Below are 17726 nucleotides of genomic sequence, written 5' to 3'. Positions count from 1 at the left end.
CAGCTGAATATCAGGCGCTATATCTGGAACGGACCGGTCTTTCTCCTGTCTAAAGAGTGTGACCTGCTTGGACCCGCAGTCACTTTTCTCCTGTGCAGAAACTCGCTTGTAAAGCCAGAACGGTCTTCAGAGAGCATCAGCAGCGTGTCGCAGCAGGAATCTCTCCCTCCTTCTCCCACACCGCCAGCCGCACCGGCCACTGCTTGGCACCGGGTCAGAGAACGCCGATTGGACACAGCAACAAGCCTGCCACTGTTTCTTTGTGTCCGCGGGAGATCTGAATCCACACAGATTGGATTAGTATTCAACATTCTGCATTACAGCTCAAGAATTCAATTGTTACCTCAACCCCAGTTGATATCAATTTAATTCCTATGAGTGATGTACTTGCTTTTGAGTATCTAGTGTAGAAGTTGCAATCCAAGTTCATTAACGAAACGGTATAAATGAATGGTATACTGAATGTATGTCCCTTTTGGTTTGTAACTCTTCGTGATCGAATATATGTCTTTTGTATTCTGCTAACTCTCACTATAAGATCTGTTATGTTTACTGTATATGCACATTTTATGTTAATAAATGTATTCTCGTGTATTAGTATCCGTGTGTGCATTGTTTGAGTTATCCCACAAGGTTGGTCTTCTAATAGCCATCAAAGAATTATTTTGTGACTTACTGCTACAATTAACAATTGTCCCAGTAAATGCACAAATCCTTACAATTATTGGTGCCTCGTGAGAGGATGCCTACACAAGTAATGACTACTGTAAAGAAAATAGTAAATACATAAAATCAGATAGGAACAGGCAAAGGTTTATTCCATGTTGAAAAGTAAATGAAGGAAACAACATAAATAAAATAAAGTATATACATATCATTGCTTAATGCTTCGCATAATGAGCGACATATTTGTAGGGATAGTTAACAACTATGGTATTGTTTCCTCAAGTCATGAAATAATCTACCCAGGGGTCCATTTCGATGTTTATTTACAAGCCAATGTGTCCACTCTATCAAATCCAAGTGCTCCTATAACAGCATCTCTGTCCAATTTCCACTCAGTCTCCACACATGTTTTTTGTATGTACGTCATGCTCTCTCAATATGTTGTATATGAGCACCTGTGCAAGGATTCACAAAGGTTCTTCTGTGATTGACAGTAAAATGGTTGTAACCAAGACTGTCTCGTACTCCCCTTTATATTCACCACTTATCTGTGATTGCTATTTTGTGGTTGAACGTAATGAACAATGAGGTGTATCAGATGTCTTCATGACTTTTTCTCCACTAGACGCACGACTGGCTTCTTTTTTTTAGTCTTCACCTCCAGCATTCCAAAAACTATTTTTTTCCCTTTGCTATGTTGCAGAAAACCTCCCCCTTCAATACTGCCAAAAAAAGAGAAAAAGGAAACAGGTTACTTTAAACATTATCAAATACAGTACTTATAATATAAGAAGAACTGCTCTCACAAAATATGTTGTATTATTGTTAGACATTTAAGAACTTTTTAGTGTTGTCTTAATAGTGTTCCGATTATCTGCAAATATATTTTGCTATCATCAGAATGCAAAGGGAAAGCTAAAAGAAAATGAAACAATTACGGAATGCCATAAATATCACATACAGAATGTACCTTTCTTTTGTGTCTGAAATTGCTCTTATCAATTACTACAAACTGCCTTCTGCCACCCATGTACCTCTGCGGTACCTCCGGATAGCTTTCACACAGACACCCCGGACCTTCTTGGCCATTTTTGACAAGGGGCTCGTGGCTCATGGCTATGCCATCCTGAATCATGTCTATTTGACAAAGACGCAATCCCTGGGCAAACCTAATTCAAGAGTGAGTGAGGGAAATCAAAATATTTGTTGATTTAAGCCATTTTTTCTTTAGTTTAATGGAACTGGTTTCAGATTTAATTGCAAAATATTTAACACTTTGATTGTTCTTCCTCTCAATTTATGTGACTTTTAAAAGGATGGCAAAATAATTAAATGTTACTGGATAAAAGACAGCTTACAAAATCTGTGACACCATTTGCTGTGATCATTTCATCAGTTTCTGTGAAATTTACCTGTTTAAAAATGTCATCCACTGAAGCAGTGAAAGTTTTGAGTTTATGAACAAAGATCCATATCTCTGATTTCACATGGGTTCTTCCGCAGCTCTGTGAATGTTGACAAACTCTTGACAGCAAATAGGGAGGATAAATAAACACCTTAACCCTACAGAACATAAAATTGAAATATATAAAGCAATACATTATTTTTCAATGCTATTAAATAAATATAACAGTGAAAACACGACAAAGAGTAAGGGTACTACTGCACTTACCAGGTATACACTGTACATCAGTTTTCATCCTCCTGTCCTTCAAATGCCTATTGTGTTGGGAAATTTGGCCCTTAATTTTGCTTTTTAAAATATGTCTTCGTTGAAGCCACTATATCAAATTTAAAGTTTTTTGTTGGGCTGCCACTTATCTTTTTAAGTAATTTCATCTGCAAGATGCCATATTGACTAAAAGAAAAAAAACCATAAATAAACCATAAATAAAACACCACCATTTTAAAAACACAAAAAAAGCATCTAAAACAAATTTAATAACATTGGGAAGTGTTATTGTTTTCGTTTACTTGGCAATTTCTTGTACATATCAATATAATAACGAGATGTATATCGTTCTCCATCCATGTTTCAATTGAAGGACACCTGCAATGTTCATTAATATAGGATGTATAGATAATAATTGTGAAAAAGGTTCTAATTTTCACTTATGTAGTCTTAATAACTTTTTTAGTAATTGACAAATGGAACCGTTATTCACGTGCATCAGGGGAATAATTACAGCGCTCATTGACTGGGTAAATGTCAAGGTTCAAGAACATTTCTCTGAAAATGGAGGCATGACACAAGAAAAAACTGAGATCAAAACCCTGAAGCATCAGTTTGCCAGAAAGGGGGATGGAAAATACACCTAAGTCGACTCCCGGCTCAGCAGGCAGAAAGTAAAACCATTTTTGGACATATGTGAAGTTATAAAACATTGCTAGAGATATAGCCAGATTCCTATTTGGGACTTCTAATGGCAATTGTTGTTAAAGTGACAAACTAGACCCCGAGAATCATTCTTTACAGCTGTTTAATTCAAGAAAGCTGATTATTTAATTAGGATGAGCATGTGTTTTAAGTGTATTGGAAATACATTCTATTTTCTCCCCTAAATCTCATTGGTTTCAATCTACCCTATGCGTGAAATTGGAATTTCCCCCAAGACCCCCCCACCCCCAATGAAATTAAAAACATTATAACTTAAAAAGACAAAGTAAAATATACTGTATGGTGTAGCTAAAAGCATGTTGATAGACCATTGATAAAGGTTAACAGCATACTTATCTGGAATGTATACAGTATGAACTTCATTATTTTTGGTGTTGCGCATTCAGAAAACATGCTCACTTAATCACTTTCTCTCATATATTTAAGGGGAAAGGGTTGTGACTCTCCCACAACACTATTGGCAGCTGAAAGATAAAGTACAACATGAAAATCTAAAGCTTAAACTGTAGTGGCAAGAAGAAAACTGATTGCTGAACGTGGTTTTCTAAGAGAACTGTTGATGGAATGTAAGTAACACCTTTTTCTGTCATGTAGGTAAGGTTATTATTACTGTACCATGCCAGAAGCTGATGAGGACAGGACTTTACCGAAAATACCTATTTACTACAATTGTAAGACATAAGTAAATGATGCGTGATTGCATTGTAAAGTCTGTTTCAATTAATGCAACAAAAAATAGGTTTAATTTGAATTTCAATCAGTATTTGTCTTTTGTATAATATTTTTAATATCTTTAAATAACATTTGTTGCTTTTCACAGCAAGAAAAAGAATGTCAGCTCTTCCAACTGAGTCATCTTTATCAGAAGATGAAGACGCATCAAGTTCTTCGCTATCATCTGAATCCTCTTCTGATTCTTCTCACAAGAAAAAGATAATTAGGAAGAAAAGGAAGAAGAGTGAAGGTCAAAGAGGTAGTAAGAGAGTATTAATGCGGCTGCTGTATTCCGCATGTAAAAATGAGTTTGTTTTGTACATGACTTTAAATATTTATTTTTTACTAATTGTGTAGTGTAAATGTCATTTCCCGGGGCAAGGATGATTGAAAGATTGACCAGCATTTGGAGGTGGCAGCTTATTATCTTTACACTGAAATGCCAATATTTCAGTTGGCCCCTTATGTTGGACACCACAACTATCTGAAGATATCTTGGGCTCCCAACCTCCAAACAGAACCAAATAGACACTAAAACAGATGGGAGCTTTGCTGGCTAATGTATGCATTTCTATGCATTATATTTTACTGTGTTTACTATAGTTGTGTGTTTTCCATTTTTGGTGGATTACAAAACACCAGGAGCCGTGTTATTAGTAATAGTTTAAAAACCTCAACTAGGACCTATAGACGGACTTTTTGGTTTCTGCAGCACCTGTTACAGGATTATTCTGTCAATGCCTGTAACACCGTCTTCAATTAAAACAGTCAACATTATTTAAAGATAAGTGATTTCAGGATCATTTTGAATATGAGTGAACGTTATGGAACGAAGGAAAAATTATTGGTTGCAGTAACAGTGTTGCCTCTGAGAACCAGTCATGACAAAAACCTGGATAGAATTCCTTTATGAATGAATGTTTTTCTCTGTGTAAGATTTCTCTACCCTACTCAGTGAATACATCCCCTTCCAACTTTCTGTTGTAGTAAATGCTCCTTCCAGTGTTGTGCTACGATACAAGAAGGTGCTGAGATTATTCAGAAGAAAGGGGACCATGAAGAAAGCATTTCAGAGGATGAATGTGGACAGGGACACAATTGTTTCAACAGCTGCCATTGCAGAGCAAACAATTAGTGCACCTGAGAAAGACAATGAGGTTTTACAGTCTTATACTGGAAGGACAAAGTTGCTGGATGTTGTAAAGCTCTGTTCAGCAGCAATAGATAGTGAAATAAAATCCAAAATTAGAAAAAAATGAAAATGGAAGCAAGTTGCTCCCTCCGAATAAGAATACTTGCTGTTAAGTGTTGAACTAGGTCAAGAGTTAAAGTTGTTTCACTGCATTTAAATGAGTCTTTTACACTTTTAATACATCATGTTATTGTTTCTCAAAGTATTTATCATTTGATGCCACTTCTTAGATCTGTACAAAAATAACTGTACATTTAATTTCTGTGTAAAATGCAAATATTTTTCATTAAGATACAGTAAAGATACTTTCCAAGATTTTTTTGTTTTTGCATTTGCAAAATATTTTTGTAACTAATACAGTTGTTACAATTATTATAATTTTAAAAATCATGTTTTGAAAATGTGATCTGTTTTATTGGCACATTTAATGTGAGGTTTACAAAGGCTTTATTAATGTCTATTAATAGTTTACTGCAACATGATTTTGCATTAATAAGCATGAATAGGTTCACTCTTTACATGGGGTACTGCAAAAAGATGAACACGCTGTGAACAAGAGCTTTATTAATGTCTATTAATAGCTTATTGTAAAATGATTTAGCATAAATAAGGATAGAAAGGTTCACACTTTACATGGGGTACTGAAAAAGTTGAACGCACTGGGAACAAGAACTTTATTAATGTCTATTAATAGTTTTATTGCAACATGATTTTGCTATAATAAGCATGAATAGGTTCACGCTTTACATGAGGTGCTGCAAAGAAAGTATAAATACAAATGCCTGTTAATAATATATATCTACTCCATGTGGGGTTGATAAATACAGATGCAGCCATTCAAAGTGCGCGGCACAGACATGTACTGTGGGTCATTGCGCGTCATACCACACGGTACGTGATTGGTTGACCGACAGGGGCACTAGTGGTGCGTTGGTCGGTCGTAGAAAGATTTAAATGTCTTTAATGTGCCCGTTTTAGTATTGAATATTTATATGGAATTTTACCACTAAAGGGAAATCTTAGTAGCTGAGCATAAAAAGAATGGAGCATAACGCCTGTGACGGCCATAAACGATATTAATTTTGGAACATAAACATACAGTATTACAGTATATGGCTGGTCTCGGTACACCAGTATTCCATTTCTCCCTAAACATTTTAAGCATCGAAGTCTTTAACTAACGTGAAATAATGTGTATAAAAAGTGGAAGTTTTCAGCTTTTCTGCGAATATAATATAGAATCGCGTATCTAAAGAAATTAATAACGATATAATTATATTCATATACTGCAACACAATAGTACACGCTGTACAATGTCTGTTGATACTGTATGTGTAGGGCTGTTTCACCACTCCTCATGTGACCTTGCGGGTGGTACTGTGGTCTACGTGCCTGACTTCTGAACCACAAGTTGGGTGTGTTCAAATCTAGCCGGCTCCACGACTTTTCTTTTAACAAACAGTTCTTTGAAAAAATAGAATAGCAATATTATGGACAATTAATTTACTTTTTATATTTCTAAATATCACAACATGATCGAATTTAAGTCATTTTTAATAACAATGAATAGTCACCTTCTTTCCTTCTGATAATGGTCCCTGCTTCTGCTTCCTGCTACTATCGTGTGTGTGTGTGGGGGGGATCACTTCAGATCTCCCTTCAGATTTAAAAGGTTATTAATCATATCTTCCGTGTCCCATCTTCCCAGTGTAGCTGATCTTTTGCTGCCTGGGTAAACTATCACAAAGCTTTCGAGAACTTTCTATTATCTATTATCAACAAATTGTAAATATGACGTTTACATTGGCATTATTAATTTTTCACTTGAGTGTATGGAGGATTGTCAGATGTCACTGAGAGTAGACCCCACCTCTTAGGCTGCACAAACGATCTTTTACATTTTTATAGAGAAATGGAGGCTGTACAGTATGCGTTACAATATAAACATTTAAATTGATTTAAATCGCAAACGCACGTTTAATCAAATGTATTTTTGATTCACAATCAGACAAATGCAACATAAATTGTTATCTTTGTCTTCTAAGTATCTTAATAAACTTTCAGCATAGCTTTCTCCCCATTTAGATTTATTTTTCTTGGGATTTTGGGATCAAACGTGGAAAGATTAGATTGTAATCGTTTTTATTTTTTAAATACATTTTAGAAAGGTGTAATCTATACTAAAAAGCTGTATTTATTTAATACCTCTCGATACTTATATTAATGGAGTTTAGTTGATACTGTTTAAACTTTTAATTATTTTAAATTGTATTACAGCATTGTACACATGCTTAAAAGAGAAGAGAGAAAACGCAAGCCTTCTTCAGGTGTGAGGGTCTTCTGCTCAGAATGAAACGCTAAAATGTAATGTAGGCTCTGAATGGGTTCAATTATGATTTGGGCTTGATTAAGGTCGCTGCCTTTCATCTAAAATTCTGCTTGAATCCTTCCAAACTAAAAATTAGATACAAGAAGAGAAGAGGCTCTGGTGAAATTTCTCTTTTTTTAATTTCTCTTTTTTTCTTGGAAAAACATCTTACCCGCTGCAATCTGGGCACAGAAGGATTAAAAGAAGTCAGACAGGCAGGGGGGAGAGTGAGTTCTAATTAAAGAGGTATCAAGGTAACAGTGAAATGGGCAGACAGTCTGGGGAGATTGCCCGTTTTCCATGTAAATAGTTCCCTGGTTCCGCACCCCTTGGTGTTTATCTCGCTCTCTCTCGGGCTGGCAGGCTTGTCTTGTGTCTCTCTCTCATCTGGGCACAGGAGTGCTGCTGAAGGGTGTTGACGGAAACACCTGATCATTAGCTCGAAAGATTGATTGGGGATCTATGTTCTTCACACATGAAACATTTTCTCTGAAAGCATTTTCTTCCCAGTTTAGCCGATCTTGTTACAGCATGTTACAGTTTACTATTATTAACCATATTAACTTTAAGTGCTTAATGCCATTTTGTGACCACGCACGAATATTCTTATGTCCATATCTTCTCAAGGGAATCAGTGCGAATTGTAATACTAATTAAATGACCGCAGGCACTTTCCACCCCCTCTGACAGCAGGAACATTCCTATTCTTAGCTCAGCAGCTTATTACAATATAGGGTGTTCAAACCGTTTTTTTTTTTACACAGTGACACAACGTCGCGTTGTGAATCTGTTTTTCCATGTTTACAAAGAAAGTGGAATACAGTGATACTACCTGCTATATAGATACATATGTTTAGATATTTAGACCCTTAAATTAATATCATTATTAATAATAATGATAATAATGATAATCGGCCAGTGAAAGCTCTGTTGTCCTTCACATGAATGCCTGAAACATTTTACCAAACCCAGGATTTTACACTATATTCCCCATTATAAAACAGATAATTCCGGTCCGGAAGTCTGATTGCCTGACATACATTCAAAGAAGTCCTATATTTTCTAATATAGGCACATCCCGGAAGTTTGACTTCACTGTGTAATGAAGAAATTTTAAAGACTACTTCTTAGCGTAGATAAAAAAGCTTGGATTCCCATGGACAGTATCTTATACACATATCTTTTTCTGTTGTCTTTGTTGATCTCTTGAGGATCCTTGTGATATGTTGAGCTCTCGTTGAATGATAAAAGTGTTGCAGTTTAAATCATTTTTGTTCTTAGAAATTATGAAACGCTCTGTTAAAAGCAAGGGAGTTTTTATATCTGTTATAGTAAAAGAAAATACCCGACAAACTAGGGATTGAACAGTTTTTCAGTGCTTGTACAATCGATGGAAATGTTCAAATAAATGTGCTAAAGAAATTAACAAATAAGTAAGTTATTCCTTTATCATATTGGCTAGCTAATGTCCCATCCTTCTCAGTTAGATCAACAAAATGCTGTGGTGTTACTTTTTGTCGATGAAAAAATAAAGTCTTTTCATTTAAAATGACGGTTACAAATAATGTGGACCAGCGTAATACTTTGAGTTTTACTGGTGGAGCTCATACAGCTGTGTCTGGATATCTTGGTGAAATATTCGGCTAGTGTGTACTGTCTGTTTAGGGTTCTGTAGCATTCCACACGGCTGGGCAGCTTGTTCCCCCCTCCCGCCCCTCTCTGTGTACAGTAGAGCCTCCTGTACTGGCTGGACAGGAGGCTCTACTATACACAGAGAGGGGCGGGAGGGGGGAACAAGCTACCCTTCCGTGTGGCTGAAGCTGATACCCTGGATTCTCTCCAGACACAGCTGTATGAGCTCCACCAGCCAGGACAGGAGGCTCTACTGTACACAGAGAGGGGCGCTGCAACCAGTCCAACCCCAGGATACAGTCCTCGCAGACTGGGGCAAGGTAGAAGGGGTGTTTCACCCTCGCAGCCCAAAAGTGCACGGTGAGCGCCCTGGGGGTCCGGCTGCCTCGGTGCCCGGCAAGGCACCAGGCTGCAGCAGGGTGATGGTCGAACCGGTGTCGACGAGGGCCTGGCAGGGTCTACCCTCGGTGAGGCAGGGAAGGAATAAGCCCCGGCAGTGGCCAACTCTTCCCACAGCAGGCGGGGTGAAGCGTTCTTTCTGCCTTTCCGGAGCGGGGGTAGCGTCACTCAAGGGCGGCCTTCCCCCCTTTAGGCCGCCCTGCTCCCGTTTCCCGACAGCATCCGGAGTCCCCATCATCGGCCCCATCATTGGCTGTTCACTGTCCATCCTCCCGCTTCTGACACCAATGTAATGAATTTGGGTTCGTTGAGAAACTTGTGGAGTTAAAAACTGCGCTTTATTTGTTCTCCGTTACCACCCGCCAGCAGCACTCCCGCGCCCAGACGAGAGAGAGACACAAGACAAGCCCGCCAAGAGCGCGGGCCCGAGAGAGAGAAATACCAAGGGGTGCGGAACCAGGGAACTATTTATATGGAAAATGGGCGATCTCCCCAGACTGTACGCCCGTTTCACTGTTACCTGGATACCTCTTGGGGGATATCCTCTATATCCTCTTGGGGGAAGATCCTCTTGGGGGATATTCTAACGACAAGTGATTATAAGACGATCTGTCAAAGTGCAATGAAATACAATATGCTGGACAGTATGCTTCTCAAAGTGCTTTACGGGATAACAACCATAACAACAACAATTTTACAAGTCCTGGGAGGAAGAATATCATCAATATCAATAATAATAATAAACTTTATTTTATATAGCGCCTTTAAAGGTGGCTTCTTAAAAAAAAACTTTTTTTTAATTGCATTTGCACACAGAGCAGTGTTTACTTGAACATGGAGATGTCATACTGAATAATTCCTGCAAACAACCATTGCAGCGGAATTTGCATCATTTGGCAGGGCTATGATTCGTACAAGTGGTGGTGGTGGAGACAAAATGTATTTATATTGGGTTGCTGTAAGTGGAGCACTAATAACCCCAATGCTCTACTTATTATTTTACAAGAGAATGCACCTGACAAGCTGGACAGTATGCTTCTCAAAGCGCTTTACAGGATAACAACCGATGAAACAACAGTGGCTGGGGGTTGAAAATACCTGTGAAACCGGTTTGTTCACATGTAGTATAGACACAGAGACTCAGTAGCAATAGCAATTAGTAATATCAAAATAGCAATATTATGGACACACAATTGACTTTTAAAAAAAAAAAACTTTTTTTTGACATGTGGTTTTTGTTGACAGCTTGACAAAAGTTAATCAGTGAAAAGACCATGGGCATTCTTCCTCCCCTCTACATTCTCAGAGTAGAATAGAATTTATTATTAGCAAAATATATTACAGTGCTAAATTTAATATTATTGATTACTGATAGTTTATGCTAACACATAGCTTTTTTTAACGTGAGAAGTACTACTGTACTGTACTTAAGTACTACTACTGTAAGCAAAAAAAAGGGGTTTTGGAGGGGGGGGAGGTGTCTTTCGCTGGAAAGACAAAAATAGCTGTGAAACCTGTTTAATTAGTCACAGCCAGCACTCCCGCAGAGAGTGATGAAAACCGCACAGCGCCAGGCAAATGCACATTAATATGTTGGGCTTTTGGGCTCAGGTGGATTTGTCACCCTACAGTTCAACCTGCGGTACCGCTGTGTACTGTACATACAGTATGAACATGTTATTTTGAAATATAAAAAATGTCAATATACTGCAGTGTTCATAATATTTGCTATTTTAGTTTTTCAAAGAAGTGTTTCTGTTAAAAGAAAACTCATAGCGACTGCTGGATTTGAACACCGGACCTCACCCTTATACAGTACTGTTAATCAATCACTTAAGCTGTGACGCCACTGAGGCAAGTCATATTACATGCACTGAAACAGCAATACAGATATTACAGTAATATGGTGGGAAGGTCAACCACATGTAAGACTTTGGTGCTTAAAATGTTTAGGGAGAAATTGAGTATTGGTGTGTATTTTTTCTTTAAAATACCAATAACAGCAACATACAGTTTACATAATATGTTTATGTTCCTAAATTAATATCGTTTATGACCTTCGTTATGCTCCTGTGCGTTTAATGCTTAGCTACTAAAATTTCCCTTTAGTGGTAAAATTCCATATAAATATTCAATACTAAGCGGATTAAAATGTGCACAGTAAAGAGATTAAATGATTACATCTTTTCACTAATGACCAATACACCACATTATCTTCCATGTCGCATTAACATTGAAATGTTTTTTTACAAGTGTCAAAAGAAGCGATATACAACCTGTCTCCTCTATAACTCTTCAGTTTACAGAGAAATTCCGCCAGAGCCTCATAACATTGTCCAATAATACTCTTCTTGTGTCTAATTTTTAGCTAAGCAGGATTTGAGCTATAGACCATAACAGACCAAAAAACAGAATCCACCTGGGATTCGGGTGTTAACAAAACATGTTTACAAAGAAAGTGAAATACAGTAATATTACCAGCTATATAGATACATAGATTTAGATGTTTAGATCCTTAAATTAATATCATTATTAATTTATTTAGATACGTGATTACATATTCTCAATTATAAAACAGATAATTCCGGTCCTGGAATCTGACTGGCTGACACCCTTCTGAAGCGGTACCATAATCTCTGGTATACGGACGCCCCAGAAATTTGACTTTTTACTAGGTGATAAATTTTAAAAACTACTTCTTAGCGTAGATAAGAAAGCATAGACAAAAAGCTTGGATTCTCATGTATCTGATACAAGTATCTTTTAATACAGTCTTTGTTGTGCTCTTGAGGATCCTTGTGATATTTTGAGCTCTGGTTGAATGATAAGTGTCGCAATTTAAATAATTTCCGTTGTTAGAAATTATGAAACGCTCTGTTAAAAGCAAGGGAGTTTTTATGCCCGTTATAGTAAAAGAAAATGCCTGACAAAGTAGGGCTTGGACAGATTCCAAGTGCTTGTACAAATGTGCTAAAGAAATGAACAAAAAAAGTCATTTATTCCTTTATCATATTGGCTAGCTAATGTCCTGTCCTCGTTAGTTAGATCAACGAAATGCTGTGGTGTTACTTTTTGTCGATTAAAAAATAAAGTCTTTTAATTTAAAATGACGGTTACAAATAATGTGGGCCAGCGTAATACTTTGAGTTTACAGCTTGTCCAAGGTCATTCATTATTAATACTATTAGTAATATCTTCGGGAAAGGCTTTGATGCATAAAACATTTCTTTATAATTAAAATATTTATGATAAAGGTAGGTTGTGTACTTTTGCCCAACTGAGCAATCTTGCTTTCATAAAATATACCAACTTTTTAATGACTGATGATTAACATGCTGTAATACACAGTTTAAATTTAAAAGCTCAAATGCTGTACATCAGAGGTTAAGCTTTATTGGCTCCTCCTGGCGGCTTTACAAGGTGATTCCGGATACTTTCCAGTATGAAATCAAATGACGCGTTACACCACGTAATACTGTGTGATACTGCGTTTTGATGCGACCGCAAAATACCCCAACCGTTTTGAATGGCTGCATCTGTAGGAAGGTTGTTCATAAGGCTTAGTCTGAATGTGGTTGATGGTTATAAATGGCAGAATGTTGTAACAGCACATTCATAAAGGAACATACTGCAATTCTACCACTGTCCTCGATGAAAGGAGTCAACAGCCTGGAACTGAATACACACTCTCTTTAACACATCAGTGTTTCCCATAAATATCTAGTATACCTTCAATTGTTATCTTGTAGATGAGTAAACTGTGGATCTCTTCAAAGGGAGTTCTATAAAGCACTACAGCATGTATTTCTCTTACACTGAGCAGAGAATTCATGTTTAGCAAAACAACTGACATCTGTTGATCTATTTTTCACGCTCTATAAAGTATGAGTTTGTGTTAGATTCATTTTAAGAAAACATTTACAAATTATGAAAATCACAGTTAATAAAGGCCTAAGAACATCTTTGTTAATCCTTAATTAATACTTTTTTAAATTTTCAATAAACTATGAATCCTTGTCAGTTCATTATTAATAGAGCATTTATAAACCCTTTACTGTATATCACAACCTTATTGTAAAGTGCTACCAATTCTTTTAGACAAGTATAACCTATAATAATAAAATGTTTTATTTGCAAATAAATTAATGTACGTTTAAGAGCATAAAACATGAGCATACATATTTATCTTTTTTTAATTTGTAGAGTGAAAGGACAAAACAACCCCAATCTTTCTGATCAGACTGATATTTTGTTTTGTTTAATCCAGAATGAGCCATCTCTCAAAATAAATCATTACAATAGGGTATGTCATAATTGGAGATTGAACAAATTCATAAATATACCTGTGCATGTACTCACAAGACTTTGTTTTAAAAATGATTAGTCAAATCAATTATCTAATCACACCCTTTTGGTTTTTGATTCACTAAAAAAGACTTCCCAACAACTGCAATAATGAAACTGCTCACACTCAGTAATGCTTGCTCAGACTAGAAGCATTGTGAAGTAGGGCATTCTAGTACCAAAAACATACAAAATGAGCTCATGTACAGTACATTTGTTGCTTGTCTTGTGATTGACGGAAACAGAGTATTAATACTTATCCCTGACACCTGTTTACTTGTATTATTTTGTTATAGAGCACTGATTGGTGATTTCTTGACCATGCACTGTGAGGATAATCTCCATTTATCTGAATTATAGTGACTTCCCAATTTCATTAATTAATTAACTTTAAACAGAATCTCAGGGGAATGCTGCTCCTCCCAAAGGATTAAGGTGCTTGGGCCCAATGTCTTTTTCCACAAATGCCCATTGTACTAATAGAAGCCCGTACTTTGATGTAAGTGTATTAAACAATAAGGGATGGCTGTGGCATTATAAAGTGTTGTATAAGAAACATGTCATTTTGATTATATTAATAATTCCTTATCTGACAAATTACCACAAGTTATGTATTTAAACAGAAAATGATCATAATGATGTGCCTTTTTCCTAAACCACTACATTTATTACTGCATTGATTAACATATACTTATACTGTAGATTTTAAATTATACTATCCTTTTTACTTCCTTTTAAGCAATTTAATTCCAGATGGTGCAAGCATGTTGCTGATTTTGGATTCAGTGTAATTTGTGGTTTAATCCATTTTAGATCCCAGTCTACCTTGGAATCAACATATTTTCATGTTGTCTTGCTGCTAAAACCCATAAATGTTAAATGAAAAATTAAAAAGCTTTGTTTTAAAGTTTCATTTTAAAAAACATAATCACGCTAACATATAATTTTGAAAAATAGAGAACAAGTTACTGAAAGGTATTTAGTTACAGAACTAGTATTTGGACATACCAATTATACAATAATAATAATGCCATTTGATAAAAAATCGATTAATTAAATAATTAAATAGGAAGTGATCTATTAAACATGGACCTCAACTCCACAAAATAATATTATTATAACCACTACCATGAAATTGTATCACATGATTATCATGTGGAGGATATCTTACCTTTTGCTTTGTACATTGAAATTAAAATGATAATGTGGTTTCTAGTCTTGTGTTTACACTATTGTTTGCATTATGCTAGAAAGGGGACTGTAGCCTCAAATATTTGTGAGCTGCTGCCTTGATATTTTCATTCCTTAAGGTGTAAATGATGGGGTTGACCAAAGGGGTGAGGAAATAATACACTGCACCAATGAAGATTTGTCCATCAGGAGGGATACTTTCTACTCTTAATCCAATATACACTACAGAAGCAGATACATAGTACAGAAAGACCACAGTCATGTGTGAAGAGCACATTGAAAAGGCCTTCTTACGACTCTCCACAGTTTTCATCTTTATCACTGAACATACAATTTTGTAGTAGGACCAAAGAACAAACAGTACAGGAATGTAAAATAACATTGCAATGGATAAAGCAAAGTTCACTTGTGCTGTGACATCACCACAGGCTAATGACATTACGGTGCGGTAGTCACAGACAATGTGCAGGATAAGATTTGATCCACAGTACTGCAAAGTGCTTGCCAGTACAACAGGTGTTAAAGGCACAAGGAAGCCCAGAAGCCAGACTGAGGCTACCATTGTAACACAAACCTTACTGCTGATTAAGGTGCTGTAATGAAGAGGTTTCACAATAGCGACATAACGGTCAAAACCCATCACTGCAACAAGGAACACTTCAATACTATTAAATGAGATAAAAAAATACATTTGTGTAAAACAACCAGAGAAGGATATTGTCTTGTCATGACCCGAAAGAACTGCTAACAACCTGGGTATGACAGTGACAGTTATCAGTACATCTAAGACAGCCAAGTTCCAGAGGAGTAAGTACATGGGTGTGTGGAGCCGGTGATCTAGGGCAATTAATACCATGATGAGCATATTACCCAAAAATGTGGCCAGGAGGAGGATGAGGAAGAAGATGAAGAAAGCAAAACTGTGCTCCTGCAGACCTGGAAATCCCACGATGATGAACTCATAAAACAGGGTGACATTGGTTCCTTCCATTGTTCATAGTCTCAGTAGCTCCAGACAGGAGCTGGATGCCAAAGAAAAAGTATACAACTAGTGGATTATTATAAGTTTAGATAATGAACCTTAAAGGAAATTTAAGGAAAACATTCTATAGAAGTAATAAAATAAATATTTCAGATTTGAATTTAATGGTTACTTAAAACAATATTTTATACTCCCCATGTTAAACTATGACTGTTATGTCCATAGATATCCAATAGACTATTCAAAACATGTTTTTGAAGTACTCATGCGAACTGCAGAAGCATTCCATCTAAACCTTTTGTGTAATGAGAGTGATACTTGCACTGTATTCTTTGCATTGTGAGAATCAAAACTTAAAAGGAGTAACAGACTATCTTTCCTATGTACATTTTTGCTTCTTTAGTTTTCAATTAGAAACATTCTCATTGTTATATTTTAAACAATGTTGGACATTTGTTCATGTGAGATACTGAGATAAGGCTTCGTTCTGCCTTCAGTAAGTATCCAATACATATTTACAAGGCCCTAGAAAAATCTTCGTCCCATTCCAACAAGTCCCAGTTTGAAGAAATACAAATTGTGTATATCTGTACAGTGACAACCGTTTGGGCATGCCATAAAGGCATCTTAAGAAATAAGCAAGTAAAGAAGGAGCAATACACAAAACAACAATTAGGTTAAAAAAACATCAGTGCAATGTACAGTGCAGGTGATAAATAAGGCACCACAACCAAACACCAAAACAAAAGCCTAAACTTTTTTTTTATCTCCTACATGAATTTCTTATTGAAGTCTTTAAATATCTTAGCTGATCAGGTAAACTGATTACCAGCCACCATACAATTAAAAAAAAGTCTCTCACACCCCTAAAATCCTTCTAAACTGAACCTCTCAATGAATTTTCATGTAACTTAGAGCAGCAACTCATTAACCCACAATAGAGGTTTCTGGTCCTAATAGGTCTGTACACTCACAATACCCATTATTTTAAAGATATACCCCTTTTGTAATAACCTGTGATTGCCCAAATTAAATAATTTTTAAGTTAAACAAATTAATTGGCAACAAAAAACTCAAATGTTGATTGCATAAGTATTGCTGCCAAATGTAATTTGATCAAGAATAGAGCAAAGGGGTAGAATATTCATGTTAACAATATGTTAGTTGGATTTGTCTTTATAGTTGTTTTTTTCTTAAATTTAAGTTTCATTCACCAATAAAGGTGTTCATAATGAGTTTTCAAACTTCCATTAAAATATTCACATTAAGAAAATGTATATACATTAATTGTAATTAAATTAGCACATTGGGATGGAATGAATACTTTTAACAGGCCTAGAATATATGGATAAAAACGCCTTGGATAACCTGATCCATTATACTTTAAATATGATCATGTTCATACTTACATGGTAAAGGCTTTCTGCTTCAGTTACGTTTCCTATACTGGTTGATACCAACTTAATGATGTACCTATGGGGCAAGATGATAAGACATGTAGGTCGGTATTAACTATTCAAGTATCTCTAATCTAAAAAGCTAAATGAATTAAACAAAATATCTGGTTTGTGTATTTTGTGTTCATTTTAAAAGACACAGAAGCATCAATTGTAAGAACTTATTATTAGGCCCTGTGTATGTGTGGTGAATTCCAACCCCTGGATGACACTATGCAACCCAGAGATAGCACATTAGCAATTTATGAGTGCAGGTTTGGGTGGACTGCCCCCCGCCCCCCAGGCACCTATGATGTACCAGTGGTCCCCTTTCAGAGTCCAAATAGGACTGTCCAAAAATTTTCTCTTCAACTCACACAAAATTTCACTTGTTGTTTTCCTTC

General features: G+C 36.2%; 1 pseudogene; it reads right to left on the bottom strand.

Annotated features, from left to right (window-relative positions):
- Nucleotides 1-921: 921 nt before the first annotated feature.
- LOC148836406 (uncharacterized) lies at nt 922-15895 on the bottom strand (annotated as a pseudogene).
- Nucleotides 15896-17726: the final 1831 nt, after the last annotated feature.

This window comes from Atractosteus spatula, chromosome 4 (genome assembly GCF_055471065.1).
Source record: "Atractosteus spatula isolate fAtrSpa1 chromosome 4, fAtrSpa1.hap1, whole genome shotgun sequence".
NCBI lineage: Eukaryota > Metazoa > Chordata > Actinopteri > Semionotiformes > Lepisosteidae > Atractosteus > Atractosteus spatula.
The sequence above is the reverse complement of the archived record's forward strand: the minus strand, read 5'-3'. Positions and strand labels throughout refer to the sequence as shown.